Source organism: Nilaparvata lugens, chromosome X, assembly GCF_014356525.2.
Source record: "Nilaparvata lugens isolate BPH chromosome X, ASM1435652v1, whole genome shotgun sequence".
Classification (NCBI taxonomy): Eukaryota; Metazoa; Arthropoda; class Insecta; order Hemiptera; family Delphacidae; genus Nilaparvata; species Nilaparvata lugens.
Genome location: NC_052518.1, coordinates 33,033,695 through 33,050,300, shown reverse-complemented (window position 1 = coordinate 33,050,300; position 16,606 = coordinate 33,033,695). Strand labels below are relative to the sequence as shown.

Below are 16,606 nucleotides of genomic sequence, written 5' to 3'. Positions count from 1 at the left end.
TCCATGCATGCCAGGGCTCAATAGCTATCCATGGTATAGATTTGAAGAAAATCGTTAGAGCAGTTTTCAAGAAAACTGTGAAAAACATGTTTTTTTAGAAATCATCTGCCATTTTTCTCAAGAATATTACAGAGCTCCTACAATTTTCCTAGAAATGAGACTCATGTCAGTTGATAGGGCTTATAGATAGCTATCCATGGTATAAATTTGAAGAGAATTGTTACAGCCGTTTTCGAGAAAACCGTGAAAAACATGGTTTTTTAGTAATTATCAGCCATTTTTCTCAAGAATATCACGTAGATCCTGCAATTTTCCCAGAAATGAGACTCATGTCAATTGATAGGGCTTATAAATGGCTATCCATGGTATAAATTTGAAGAAAATCGTTAGAGCCGTTTATGAGAAAATCGTGAAAAACATGGTTTCTTAGTTATCATCCACCATTTTTTCCGTCATCTTGAATTGAATCTCTTATTGTCGGGTCCTCATGGTATAAGTACCTTGAGTTCGAAATTTCAAGTCAATCGGTTAATTAGGAATGGAGTTATCGTGTTCACAGACATACACACATACACACACACAGACCAACACCCAAAAATCATGTTTTTGGACTCAGGGGACCTTGAAACGTATAGAAAACTTGAAATTGGGGTAAATTAATTTTTTTTGGAAAGCAATACTTTCCTTACCTATGGTAGTAGGGCAAGAAAAGTAGAAATAGTTTAATCAGATATTTTGTGTTACTGTTCTAGTCCAGTCAATTTAAGATTATAGAGTGAAATGTTTGGAACACAATTTTCAACTCCAGAGCTCTTTTAAGGATAGTAAGAGGATAACATATCAAAAGTCCTCACCCCTACCTCATGTGCTAAAGGAGTGGAGGTGGTTTGAAAGTACCATTTTTTCATTTTTCTCATATATCTCAGAAACTATGCATCTAATGGACATTTGTATACTGTACAAAACTGAATCTCACAAAATTACCAACAAGTTTTGTTCTCTACATTTTATCTCTTATAGTTTCTGAGATATCCGCTCTTGAAGGTGAGACATTTTTTGAAAAAACACTTCAGCCTCCAATTTTTTCATCTTTACGGCCTTATAATTTTTGAACGATTGATGAAAAAAATCCGTGCTGATTATAAGCTGACGGAGCATCAAATTATATTCAATTTGATGTATATTTTCACTATTTTACACATTTCCCTAAGACTGTTGCAGCAGTTTTCGTAGCATCACCTTAGAACATATATATCTCAAAAAGTATAAGATTTATTGAAATCCTCTACCAAACAGAACTTTTACTCTCAACATTAAAACTGAACTTCTGAGATATGACTACTTTGAGATATGAAAAAAATGTAGAGAAAAAATCTTGTTGGTAATTTTGTGAGCTTCAATTCTGTACAGTGTACAAATGTTCATAAAATGCATAGTTTCCAAGATATATGAGAAAAATGAAAAAATGGTACGTTTGCTGATTTCGCCCAGGGTGGCAAAGTCCCTACGGCCGTGCCTGTTTTCAATACTCCTTGAGAGGCATTCCTTTGGAAAGAGTATGCAGTTTCAAGGACCTTGGAGTGACTATGACTCAGTCTCTTAGCCCACTGGATCACATAAGTGTGATCACTGGAGAGACTAGATCTCTCCTTGGCTTTATATTTAGGTCCACCAGGGATTTCAGTTCTCCCGAGAGTCTCTTGGTTTTGTTTAGGGCTCTTGTTCTTCCAGTGTTGGAATATGGCTCTATTATCTGGGCACCATACCATCTGTACCAGATTAACCTGCTGCAAAGTGTGCAGAGATGTTTCGTGAGGATGCTGAGCTGCAGGATGGGTTTCAAGTACTTTGAAGTTCCTGTAGAGGGGATTAAGGGACATTTCCATCTCCTCCCTTTGGTTCTGCGGTGGGAACACAACGACCTGGTCCTTCTTTTCAAGACTGTCAATGGATATTTGGACTGCCTTGAACTTCTGGCTAGTATTAACATCTGTGTTCCAAGAGGAATGTACTCAAGGTTCCATTTTCCACAGATGCTCTCAAACAACAGCCCATGCCTATAATAGTGGGCTTTCTAGAATACTTCGCTCTGGTTGTGAGGCTGCTGCAGCTGACGTTGATTCCTTTGGGGTGTCCTTGGGCTTTCTCAGGAGAACTATGAAGAGATCCCTGCATGTATGATTTTGGTGTTCCCTTTCTTGTTTATGACCTTTTCACTTATATATAATATTGTATGTTAACTATGATTCATACTGTATTCCAATTTTTGTCTTTCAAATTATCCACATAAATGTTTTTTCATTGTTGTATATTATTATTTATCTATATATTCTTTGCTTGTATCTCTTTTTCTATGTTATTTTTATGTGAAATTGGTGTTGAACCGTTGGAAGTTGAATGAATAAATGAATAAATAAACTTTCTTCCAACTAACAATCATCAGCTTCCTTCAAGCATTTCTTTGCCAACTCACACGAAAAAAAACTCCTCTGTTTTTCGTGATCATTGATCAGAATAAAACATAAACAGGAAAAAATACAGAAGCTAGTTTGATTATCTTGTTAAATCAAGACTTATGGGCTATGAAGGTTATGTTAGCATTGATTTTGTGAGCTTTTTCGCGCTTAAAGTTACTGTCACACTAGCGTAAGTTGACACATAAGCTATTATGTAGGTCACCAACTGAAGCGTAACTGAAGATAAGTTTTTGTGTCATTCAGTTTTGTTCAAGTCAAAGAAGCATAACAGAAGTAACTCTAAAAACGTCTGAGGAAGAAAGGTTAGGGATGGTAGAAGAAATTAAATCTTTGGAACTGATTATAAAATTACAAGATGAAGACCATAAAAAAGAAATACTAAATCTAAAAAATCAATGTAGTCTAATGTCGGAGGAAATAAAGAAACTAAAATCTAAATGTGATAATACTAAATGTATGATAGAACCTCCGTCCAAATGCAAAAAAAATAGAATCTAACCTAAATGATGGGAAATGCTCTGAAAATGGTCGAAATAAAACTTACAGTGAGGTTTTTAAGACAGCAACCAAAAATAGAGCTGAGGGAAATAAAGATAGGAAAGGGAGAGTTCTGCTACTGACGTCCAGTCATGGACGTGATTGCAGTGATCTCCTTGATAAAAGATTGAAAAATAAATTTGATGTCCAATGTTTTTTCAAGCCAAGTGCATCAATTAATGCAGTTGTAGAGTCAGCTAGGGAACAAACTAAAGACTTTGATGAAAATGACTATCTAATTGTACTGGGTGGCTCAAATAATATAAATGAACCTAACTTGAATCATCTTCCTCAAGTAACAGAAAAAATCAAGGAAATTGTGCCACTCAGCAAAAAAACAAACTTAATAATAAGTACTATTCCTAATAGGTTTGATAGGCCAGAGTTAAATGAAGCAATCAATTCGACAAACAAATCAATCCATAATACAATCAACAGCCTAAAAAATAAGAATTCTAAACAACTGGGGATTTGTTTTCTAAATGAAAGGCTGAAAAGACATAACTTCACTAATCATGGGTTGCATCTAAATCGATCTGGCAAAGTAATATTTTGTAATAGATTGGCAGAGCTGATTGAAAGCCATTTGCAATCCTCTGGTTTAAAAACAGTCAAAAAAACAAATAACGATTTTTTAGTAAATTGGCTCAAAACAGGGAAAGGGAAATAGCTACAAATGCTAGAGATAGAGTAGCACAAGATGGTAAGGTTTTTAGTATTCATCATCAAAATATTCAGTATCTTTGCAACAAAATTGACAGATTAGAAGTATTTCTTAAACAGGAGGATCCTGACATTGTTATTTTCACAGAGCATGGCTTAAAAATAAAGGAAATAAATCAAGTTAGGATTCCAGGCTATTCACTGAGATCAGAATTTTGTAGAATAGCTCATAGAAGTGGTGGTGTATGTATATTCACTAGCAATGCTAAACATACGCAAACTTATGAACTGGATTTTGTTAAGAGATTTTCTGTTGAGATGGATTTAGAGGTGACGGGACTAAGGTTAAAAATTGATGATCGATTTGAGGTAGCAGTGTTAGGTATCTATAGGTCACCAAATGGAGACTGGCAAAAATTTTGTGAGCTGCTCCACACACTTTTGGAAATTACAACCGCTTGTTTCACAAATGTTATAGTAGTAGGAGATTTCAATACCGATTTTGCCAGGCAGGATAAAATGACAGAGGATATTAGAGATATTATTAATATGAATAATTTAGAAATTAAGGTCCACGAATATACAAGAGTAACTCGAACTTCACAGACAATTATTGATAATATCCTCACAAATATAGAAGGTTGTAATGTCAGGTTAGGTAGCTCAGATCTATCAGATCATAACTATCAAATTTTAGATGTTAAGTTGCAGGGCCAGAATCCAAGCAGAAAAAAAACTTTTGTGAAAGAAATTCAGCAATATGAGTTAGGAAATATAAATTATTTGAAGCAGGAACTGCTTCAAGAAAATTGGAGTAGTGTTTATAACAGTTGTAACCTAAATTACAAATATAAGCAATTCATTGATACTCTAAGATTTCACATTAGTGTATGCTGTCCAATAGAAAAAGTCAAAGTAAAAAGTAAATTGGACAAAGTAGATGAATGGATAACTGAAGATATTCTTACTCAAAGAAATATTGTTAGGGAAGCCTATGAGGAATTTAAATTAGTGAGGGATGTTCCGAGTGAAGTCAAATACAAATGTCTAAAGAAAAACTATGCAAAAGAAGTGAGGAAAGCTAAGTGTAAGAAAACAGCTGAAATATTAACAACTAGTACCAATTTTAACTCTGCTGTTTGGGAGGTAATTAATAGAAATAGGAGAGCAGCTCAAAAAGATACAGTTACTAATGTCCCTAGGATAATCGATGAACATGGAAATTATATGGATGATAGTATAGACATTTGTAACTTTTTCAATAAGTATTATCAACAGGTTGCATATAATCTCCAAAAGTCACTGAACACTAATACTTGTAATACAACTACATTAAATGCTGAGCCAATTGAAAAGGTATTTAAATTTCATCCATTATCAAGAGATGAGTTGTCAAGAATAATAAAAAATTTGAATAACAAAAAAACAGTAGGATTGGATGGGGTCTCAAGCAAAATTTTGAAAGAATGTGAAAATAAATTACTGGACCCTTTATTGCATCTCCTTAATACTTCACTAGAGCAGGGTATTCTCCCTGATGATCTGAAACAGGGAAAAATTTTGCCAATTTTCAAGAGCGGTGATTCTGAAAGAGTTGAAAATTATAGACCCATTAGTATTCTAAATGTAATAAGTAAAATTTTTGAAAGAATAGTTTTAAATAGGCTATTGATGCACCTGGAAGAAATTAATTTCATATGTGATGAACAGCATGGGTTCCAGAAAGGGAAATCTACTAAGACTGCAATAGTATCCCTTGTTGAAAGACTAATAGATATAATAGATTCAGGTGAGAAGGCAGCCGCAATATTTCTTGATTTATCCAAAGCTTTTGATTGTGTGAACCATAGAATATTATTGGAAATACTAAAAACTGTAGGTGTGAATGGTATAGAACTAAAATGGTTTGAATCATATCTCATAGGTAGAAACCAGTGTGTTGAGCTTACCAAGGTGGATTGGAAAGAAATAGTAAAAATTGAATCTCAAAAACTGGAGGTCCAGGCTGGAGTACCTCAAGGCTCAATTCTGGGTCCCTTACTGTTTCTGTTGTATGTGAACCAATTACCAAAAGAGTTAAAAGATCACAGAGCTCTGTTGTTTGCTGATGACACATCGCTTATCTTTAACAATTATTTATTAGATAGTCTAGAAATAAATGCTTTTACTGGAGTACAGTCAATTGTCCAATTCTTGAAGCAAAGGCAATTAACAATAAATAGTAAGAAATGTCAATTCCTTCAATTCAAAAGTAAATATAATTCAGTAGAGGATAGAGAAATAAATGTGTTTGTAGAGGAAAATGAATTAGACCAAGAAGAGAAAGTAGCATTCTTGGGAATTTTATTGGACAGGAAATTAACATGGCATCCTCTACAAACACAATTGAAATAATGAGAGGATATTTAGAGGATATGTAATAAGATATCATCTGGGGTATTTGTCCTGCGGCAGCTTGCTAGGCTGAATGATAAAAAACTACTGTTAACTGCTTACCATGGACTTATACTATCTCATATTAGGTATACTATTTTAGTATGGGGTAATTCATCTCAACAAAATATGAACAGGGTGTTTAAGATTCAAAAGAAGGCACTCAGATGTATAGAGAAAGTGAATAGGTTAGACTCTTGTAGGCCTTTATTTAAAAAGCTTGGTCTATTAACTGTGCCATCTTTGTATGTATATGAAGTTGTAATGCATGTGAAAACGAGTGGTGTGATCCAGAATTCAGATGTTCATGAGTATAATACGCGAAACAGAGCAGATTATCATATAATGGGTCACAATAGTAGGTTATTTGAACAAAAACCAGATTATATTGGTAGGAAATTTTATAACAAGCTACCTCAAATCTTGAAAAGTAATGATGATTTGAAGATTTTCAAAAAACAAATTAAAAAATATTTAGTTGATAGAGCTTTTTATAGTGTACAAGAATTCCTTTCAAACCTAAACTAGGTTGAACTACTTAGTGTTAGAATTATTATGTAATAACATGACTTGTCTTATACTCCATGACTGGAGTCTTTAGGATGTAATCTTTAAAAAAAAAGAACATATGCTTTTGTGTCATTTATTTCATCACTCGATTGTAGATATGATATCCACTTATCTTTCCAATGGCTAATGCAATGAGATAAGCGTGTGTGTCACTAAATAGACCACGAAAAGTTATTTAGATAGGTCAGTAGATGAATTTCAAGATTTCAGACGGACTTTTTTGCTCGAAATCCCCTCCCCCCTCTCACCCCTCGTCCATCCCGCCACCCCTTCCCCCCGCCAGCAGGGAGGGGGTGTTCTAAAAATAGATTTCCCCCCTCTCTCGCCCTCTCCTTCTCCTTCTCCTTCTCCCTCTCCTTCTCCTTCACCCTCTCCCTCTCTCTCTTATCTTATCTAATCTAATCTTATCTTATCTAATCTAATCTTCCCCTCCCCCAGTGAGGACGAGGGGGATGAAGAAGGAGAGAGTGATCTCTCTCTCTCTCTCTCTCTCTCAGTGAGGGAAAAAATAATTTCCCTGTGAGGGGAGTGAGGGAAAAAATAATTTCCCTGTGAGGGGAGTGAGGGAAAAAATAATTTCCCTGTGAGGGGAGTGAGGGAAAAAATAATTTCCCTTTGAGGGAAAAATTCCCTTGCTGACAGATTAAAGTGAATCCTTCACTCTACATCCAATGCTATACTGTCAGATTAAAGTGAATCCTTCTCTCTACATCTATTGCTATGCTGACAGATTAAAGTGAATCCTTATCTTTACATCTATGCTGTCAAATAAAAGTGAATGCATATTTCTACATCTAATGCTTAATAATAATAATGGTTTGCTTTCCACCTGACAGTTAAGAAAACTCAATCAATTTATATTGAATTTTCATGTGCTGTACAAACCGCAGGCGTTATTGTTCAAGTGTTTCTCCAAGAATATCTATAGTAAATTTAGAATGAGCTAGCATATCCAAAAATAGGTATAGATATCCTCAGACCTATTTCACTTGGGGGTCATACTCAAGCTCTATTGATGTCTGACATATCTCAACAGAGAGAGGTCAATGATCTAAGTTGTTCTTTTACATTTTTTATCTGCAATGTCATACAAGCATTTCCAAAGTTCATCGGAATTTGTAACAATAGTTGACAAATCATTTGCACTACAATAATGTAGATGTCCGCTGTCTAGTATATCTAGCAGTTCGAATATTTCAGATAAAATCGGAAAGTGTACATTTTCTGTTTTTGTTAACGGTAAATCAACATCATCGCCTTGGAATCCTGTTGAAAATTTAATATTCTTTGCAATTGAATCAAATTCATTAAATGAAATTGACATCAAGAGCCGAGTTAATTTTTTGAATTTTGCAAAGCTAAAACACTGCATGTCCTTGATTGCTATGAACTATAATTGATAAGGCATGAGGTGCACTTAGCTGTAACAGATGTCTGTGAGGGGGGCGTATCTCACTTCTAAAAAAATTAATTGCAGCTCGCGTGCTAACAGCAAAATGAGGTGGGCGTAACTTTTTTGATACGTGCTTGCTCAATCAAGTCTAGACTGAAACTAAACCAAAATGCACAAGGAAATATCTGAATGAAAAATTTGTTTTCAACATAGAAAAAGTTTATTTACACATTTCACTACAACAATACATAACTTCATCTTCAATTTCAATTAACTTATCTATAGACAAATTATGAGCACGGTAATAACACAAATAGTCTCTTATATTGTTCAAATTAACCGTGCTTAGAAAAATAGCTTTTAATTGCTTTGCCAAACTATAATTTTCACGAGATGATTTCTTAATAGCAATTTCACATTCATCATACCAGTCGATACAGTTTTTTAACCTCACTTCCAACTCGTTGTCGGCAGCTAACCACTTTGTCGGATCCATGTTGTTGAGCGAATGAAGAAAACTATGTGTAGGCAGGCACTATTATAGAGTAATTAATCGGCCTTTTTTCATTAATTGTCGACAGACAACATGTACGTGCTTTATGCAGTCTCAATGCATGCATGCAATAAACACACTGAATCTCTTTTCCGTTGTGGAAGAATCCATAACGAGCAAAGTTTCTTTTCTGTGAATTCGTGTACATTGGCGCCATTTTCATACTTTGCATTCGATTGTTTTCGCACAAGAAATTATTTGTTTGATACATATTTTTAAACAACAAAGAATTATAATGTTGCGCAGAGAACAGAGCACAGCGAGAATCTGATCTATTTTTATGAATGTTACACACAGCATAACACCATGAACTAGTGAAATAGCTGAAATTGGGTTTTGGAAAATCCTTAGGTATACATTGAACATTAGTATGTAATCTTCTTAAAAACTTTGCTTTCTCAGTTCCTTTTGTGAAAATTTTCTCATAACCTACAAGGTAATCACGTATTAATGAGTCACTGTATTCTAAATCTCCATCTTCCCATTTTATTTTATGATAGTGACGTTCTAACCATGTTACATCGTTATACAATTTTGCACTCAATTCTGTCTTTGCAAATGGTGATTTGAAATGGAATACAATATAATTATTAAACTGATCAATTATGGCAAGTTCTTTCACAATAATTTGATTACAATCTTGCTTAAACCAGTGAAGATCAACTGTAGCAATTTTCGCACTTGCTTGCTTGTCCACTTCTTTCTCTTCGGCGGGCTCGTTGAATCCTTCGTCTCTCTCCCTCCCCTCCTCTTCTCGTTTATCCTCCTCCACCTGCAGCGGCTTCGGTGTACTGCACCTTGCTTCATAATAGAAACTATCAAGATTGCACTGAATACCAATAGAGCAAGTTTGTGGCTTGTCCAAAATATCAGAACACAAAGAATAGGACATTTTAGATGTTACCTGTTCAAAGGTGAAACTGATAATGAACCAAATTTGTCAGAGTGCACACCTTATATAGCCGGTGCACTCTATCAATAAAATTACTGAACTTCTTTCACCATGCTCGTCAGAGGTGTGTACTCCATCACACGATCGCTAATTAAAACGCAATAGGCAGAAGTATTTGCAGGTACTGCACTATTAAATTCCATTTCAATACAAACATCTGTCGATGATTTCAAATGACTTGCTTGGTGCGAACAATCTACAACAATCAGCGGTGTTGATTCACAAAACGTTTTAAAGTCAATTTCTGTTCCAAGTTCGCTATTGATTGAATGATTATAATACGAGGGGGCGAAATCCAGGAACATGCGGTATAATACCTCCTTTTTACCTAGCAGATTTTCATATGGATAATACTCGCTGTTCAAATATACTTTAACATTGTAAATACCGCAGCTATCGAAATTAGATATTGATTTTTTAATTTTATTCTTACGATCAGTTTGAAATGCAATTATAACATATTTTGGACTATCAAAACTCGATGTGGTGCAAACTGCCCAAGAATGGTTAAGTGAATTTTGCAAATTTGGTAATTCACAAATTTCCCAATGTCAGAAACCTAATTTCAGTGGAGTGTCAGCTTCGAGCAGTCTCAAAAATTTCAGTCTTACATGATCTTCTAAAGTTATGTAGGGCATTCTCCATTGCAGTTTTGTAATTTTCACACTAACGTTTGTTCCACTTGCCGACTCAACACAATTTAGATCTGTCGGCGACCTCAATAAGATGAGTTCCTGTTTCAAATTTAAAATTATTCTTTGAAAATCTTCAAAAAACGGGAGGATTAATTTGAGCGGTACACAGAAAGTGAATTTATTATCCGTTAGCTCATATCCTGCTCTGTCAAAACCAGCCAAGTGATATGTGTTTTTATCGAGCGTATTCTTCACTAGAATAGCTTTAATTGTGGATGTTAATCCAATCAATCTTGATTTAGAAATTTGCTGACCTGCTAATTCATATCGTATTTCATCAAAAAGGTTGCCGATTACGTTACTGCTTAATTTATAGTCTGCTGCAACTGGTGCATCGGCTGGGTCTGTTCCCGGTTTTGTACAGTTAACTGTTCCCTCAATAAATATGAATGATTTGCAAGGTAAAGAATAGACATCTAAAGAATTTATGCCAATACGTGCCTCGTCAGAGTTTTTTATTTCCTGTCCCGAATAAACTGTATGAGTGTGAAATTGGAATTTGGTTATATCATTATAAAACTGAAGGTCTGTCTCCACATCCAGAATTTCACTAATTGCTGCCGCTCCCCCTCCTCCTAACATTCCGCCAATCAACTATAAAACCCAACTTTTCTAATATTCTCGCGCTTTTAGCCGACAAAGCACGTTTGTTTTTAGGTGTTGACGCTCTCACGTTCGTCTCTCTAATGACATCACATGTACACGTCTTATTTGAACGTGGATTGAAAACAAGATAACCCATTACTTTTCACGTATGTGTAACCTAATTGTAATTGTATCTCCACGGAAATCAATAAACGATCCGTTCTGGTCCGTTACCTTTACATTAACAGTTTGAATTCGATGCATATTCAAAGGTACATAAATAATCGGTGATGGTACTTCGTTTATTAAATAGCCGCTAGGAACCTTTGGTAAAAATTCGTAGATTATATGTTTTTGTTCCCCGTCAGAGTAACTACCACATGCTAAATTACACTCGAGTATAATACTACCAATGCTTGTTATGTTAACCAAATGCTGAGAATAATGCCATTTATTTGGCTGCAAAACAACATAATTAAAACCAAGTATCTTTCCAATCGAATCAGTATGTGTTAAATCAATGGGTTTATCAGAATGAATTTCAATCTTCATAGTATTTACGTTTGGGCGTATAATAAGTTTATTCTTTTTCTCATCAATATTCAATTTATTCTTTAAAGATTTTATAATATCCTCAACTTCATATGCACCCGTATCCAGCTCAATTAATCTATCACCATATTTGAAGCTGGAATTTGTTCCTTTGTTAATGTTTGCAATACTATTGTAACTACAAAAATTAATCAATCCAATTTCCCATTCACGATTTTTATCCAATTCTATAATTTCTTGTAAATGTTCATAGAGGTTACTTGTGTTAGATCTTAATGTAATAACAACCATCTTGTGTGTGTGTGCGTTCAGCACAAACACTTAATTACAACTGATTTGCAAGAAACAATAATGTAAGATGACCACTAGAATCGCTATTTAATGGTTGCATGTGCTCTACATTATAAAATATATTTACTCCAATTTCTTTTTTCCAATATTTGTCCAATTCGTATGGCGGTTGTAAATTTCCAATTGGATCAAAATACCAAACATTGGAACCGACTTTTTTATATGCTACCCAATGTGTCCCATCCTCGCTTTCCCTTGCTAAATTCACAATGGCATTCTCGTTTTTTAGAATTTTTTTGGGTAATGCATCTAGCATATATATACCTCTTAGCTGAATCTGTAATAATTTCGACCAATCAATCAAATCATAATTACTCAATTCTCCTTCAATATTCATGTCTTTTACTTCTTCCTACTCTTCTTTGTTGTTCTTCGTTTCTTAACTTGGGGGAATAAACTCACACCATATGATGATGGGGGTGGTGCTGGAGGGGGTAAAACTCTCCCCCCACTAATACTAGGAAAAGGCTTCAAAAAATACCCTTTTCCTGCAATATGCTTTTTCAACTGAGCTATAGCTTTGCGTCTAATATCATTACTATAACTTCTCCTCTCATTCTTCTTCTTCTTCTTCTTTCTCAAAGACCCACCAAAGTAATTTTTAGCTTTCATGATGTTTGTAACAAGATAGCTAAGTGCTTTCTTGGCAGGAGGTGTTTGAGGATTTTTGAAAATGTCCCATGCAGTGTTTGCTAGAGCTCTGTCAGCTACCACTTGAGTTTTATTATCGCTATTTTGCGTATACGCTATATCATGTACCTTACAAGCTCTATCTAATGAATTTATACCTTGATCACCTCTCTTTAACCTTTCATTAACCTTTGTGCCCGGGCCACACCATTGGTAGCCCCCCGGGAGGTAAATTTCCTCTTGCAGGTTATCAATTACCTTATTTAAAATAGTTGATGTCACATTACCTGCCAAACCTGACACACCTTTAAAAAGTTTTGCCGCTGAACTCAAGATTCCTTTACCTCGTTTCCTCGAACTCTGCTTTCTCCTACATACCATTTTCTTACCTTTCAACTCAATGGTTGAACATTAACTGAGGTTAATTAATCATTACACCAACTTAATCAAAAGAAAATTGAATTGGTTTAATTTTCAATCGAGTTGGAAATGAATTCACATGCTATGATACATTGCTTGAATGATAAGAATATTATTTCAAATAGCAAATAATCTGAAAAGGTGAATGCAATTTGAAAAGGGGGAGGTGCGCCCACCCACATCTGCAGGAACGCGTGCCAAAACAGATGTGGGAGGGAGCCGCTTGACTGTACGGCTGTGTGTAGCAGTAAAGACTACTGAGCATGCTCGCAACAAACTATAAAAGGAGCGCTCACCTTATTTAAATATCATTCACAACAGAGCAGCTGAACCAGCATTTCTTCTTCTGTGTGTTTCTACTATTCATTGTGAACAGGTAAGAATTGAAAACAATTTTTATAGAAACAATATTACAATTTATTCATACATTCATATAGGTAAGAAATCACCTTACTTTACTTTCGGCGATGCAATTTCAGCCACCCCCACTCCACCTCCCTCTCTTATGAGCACACACCAATAAAATAACTAACTAACCTTTGATTTGCTGTGTTCCTCCTTCCTCCTCCTTTGTCCACCTTTGTACTCTGTTCTCCTCCTCCTCCCCTCCGAGGACAAAAACTGTGCTCCAATGACAAAAATTGTCTTCCATTCTCCTCCTTCTCCCCTCCGAGGACAAAAATCCTCCCCTCCAAGGACAAAAATTGTCCTCCATTCCCCTCCTCCTCCTCCTCCTCCTCCTCCTCCTCCTCCTTTGCCCTCCTCCTCCACTCATTTAGCAGGAGAGAAAAAATGAGAGAGGAATGCGGAGAAGGAGGGAGAACATTTGTGTAATTACACTCAATGGTATGACAAGCTATAATGGTCATAAATTTCCTAGAATAGAATCACTTAAGTTTCTGTCAGATGTTTGGAAAAACTTGGACTTGGAAGACACTCCCTTCACATAAAATCTAGTTATCATTGCGCATGCGCAGTATCCTTCTCCTTAGCTGTATCCCTATAAATACTCCAGAATAATTGACATTCGCTCAGTTTGATAGTAGCAGCGAAGCAGTGAACATGGCTTCTTCGAAAGTGTTTAGTGTTTCTCCGCTTTGTGGTAATAAAATAAAGCCTACCAATGAGCGGTTTGGTTTGTGGCTGTTGACAGAAAATCAGTGCAATGACAACCTTATTACAGACATTGGGAAAATTGATTACACTGCTGGAGAAGAACTGTTGGTGCAGGATGAATCAAATCTTGTGCCTATAACAGAACCTTTTTGTGACAATATTATGCTTGTGAAAATCTGTGGTTTGGAGGACTGCCAAGAACTGGATAGAAGACGATTTATTCTAAAGAAGGAGATGTGTGGATCATTCAACTTATATTTGAGAGGAAAATTCTCCAAAATGGTGTCAGCTAAGCATGGAGTTAAAGCAAAGTTGCCATACCTATTGGACAGTGGAAGCGATATGTCAAAGAAGATTCTACAACTGCTTGGGGAGGACAACTATAGAGAAGTGCAGCAGAAGTACTACAATCCAGTGGGGATACCATACAAAGTAGAGCTTGCCGATGTCCCCATTGCTACATTAATGGAGGAGTTACCAACAATATTGGAGCAGCTAAGGAAGGAACATTTCTATCTTCTGGACTTGGACATAACACAGGACTTTGCTGGAATATTTAACAAGAGTGGAATGTGTGATTTTCTAACTACAAATCATTGTTTTTGTTTCCAAGGAGAATATAAAGAAGACTATAATGTAATTGTGAATAATGATGGAACTGTTGGAATTGATTGCTTGACTTGGGTTAATAATAATGTGAGAGTAAAAATTTATAATAAGTTCATTTGTCAAATGACAAGCCCTGGTGTAAATAAGCAGCTAGGTAACCATATTGTAGACTTTATTGCCTGTCCAGATACAAGATTATGTGAAACCTTTACCCCTGACTTGGCTAAAATGCATGGTATTACTCGTTTGGAAGCAACAATTTATAACTACAGCATTAGAAATAACTATAGCTCTAATCAATTTGACCCTATTCAAGATTGTTTTGTCACTCTTAAATGACAGTAAGACTTATTTCCAAAATGCTCCTATATTTTCTGTATCCTTAGCTAAAATGTGGACTAAACTGACAAACAATTTAAAGAATAGCTGTTGTTTGGTTTTTAACAATCTCTTACAATATGTTTACTGGGGAAATAGCAATATCAAGAAATTGACTGGAGTACAATTAAATCTGCCTACCAATCCACAACAACGAAATAAAATAATATCCTATGTAATCTCTGCATTTAGCTTTAATCTACTACCCATTAATTATGTGGAAATTTTCGAGGATACAGACAAGGACAATATTAGTTTTATACAAAAGTGTTATATTAAGAGTGGTGAGACTTATTTCTCCAAGTCAACCACAGTTTTCTCTAGCATATCCAAAGTTGTTGACCTAGATGAGTTGGGCCTTGTAGCAACAGGTAACTTGATACCACAAGTCTTAAGAAAACAAGCAAACATAACCTGTAAGCTTCTCCCATACCCTGTTAAAGAGATACAGCCATTGTCTCCTATCTCAGTGCTATCAGTCAAGAAGCGTAAGCTGGAACTGGATGAAATTGATCTAAAATGGAGGAAAATTGAGTTTTTAGAGGCTACAGAGAGCATAAAGGAGCACCACAAACAACTTATAGAATTTGAGAAAGAAATAGAAAATTTGAGAGAGGAACTTGAGCCATATTTTTATTCACATTGGAGGAATTTTGAGCCTAGTGGGATTTATAATGTGACTGCATTTTCTGTAAATAATAAGGGAAAATTTCCATATGTAGGTGTTTTAGGAGAAAAGGAAGGTTCGAAACATGTGTACATTGTAAAAGGGTATCACAAAAATGTTTTTCTAAATGCATACAACGCAATAGAAGACCTTAAGGAAGTGGGTTATTTTGTAATCCCATACAACGAGCAAAAAGAAATTATTTGTCTACCAAGGGAAGAAATTATTTGTGAAATTACTACCAATGGCATGACAAGCTATAATGGTAACACATTTCCAAAAATACAAAATCTAAAATTTTTGTCAGATGTATGGAAAAACTTCGAAGACACCCCATTCACACAGACAGAAGTGGAGCAGTATAATAACATCACAATGCTGGAAATTAAAGGAAAAGTAAAAGTAGGATAGTGCAAAAGATTAGAAGAATTACCAGAAGATCAGAGTTGGTCATTATTGCAATAAAAGAAGTGTACAATAGAAACAAGATACGGTATATTTTACAGTTTGAGAGCCTAGAAGAATTGTATGTGTCTAACTATTGGTTAGAGAAGGAATTTGAGAGCTCTAACATTGATTTGAATTATAAAATTAGAATTAAGCTGGATGTTCTAAAGCATAACCCCAGTAGACATAAGGAAAGAGTTGTATTTTGTATTTAATTTAAGGTATTGTAAATAGTGGAAAATGTGAGTGCAGAGAAGGTTGTAATCTAATGTGACATCATCCAGGCTAAGAGCAGTGATGGCTGGAACCAAGGTCACGTGATAGGGGGAGGAGTGGTGGTCGCTGAAATTGCATCGCTGAAAGTAAAGTAAGGTGATTTCTTACCTATATGAATAGCATTCTCGATTGATTTCAGTTCATTTCATTGTTTTCACAGCATTTTTTCACTTCTCAACTTGAGTTCCACACCTCATAAACAGTTGAGGTCTCGTTGAGGCAACACACCTGAGAGGAAGCTACAGCTGAGAGGAGCCACCTACACACTCGAGCACGCAGCCATCACATGTAAGTACATTTTA

At 35.4% G+C, this 16,606-nt stretch overlaps 1 protein-coding gene across 1 annotated transcript in view; it reads right to left on the bottom strand.

The window, feature by feature from the left end:
* LOC111046052 (protein seele) overlaps nt 1–16,606 on the bottom strand; it is a 186,507-nt gene that overhangs the window by 30,340 nt on the left and 139,561 nt on the right. The window lies entirely within an intron of this gene.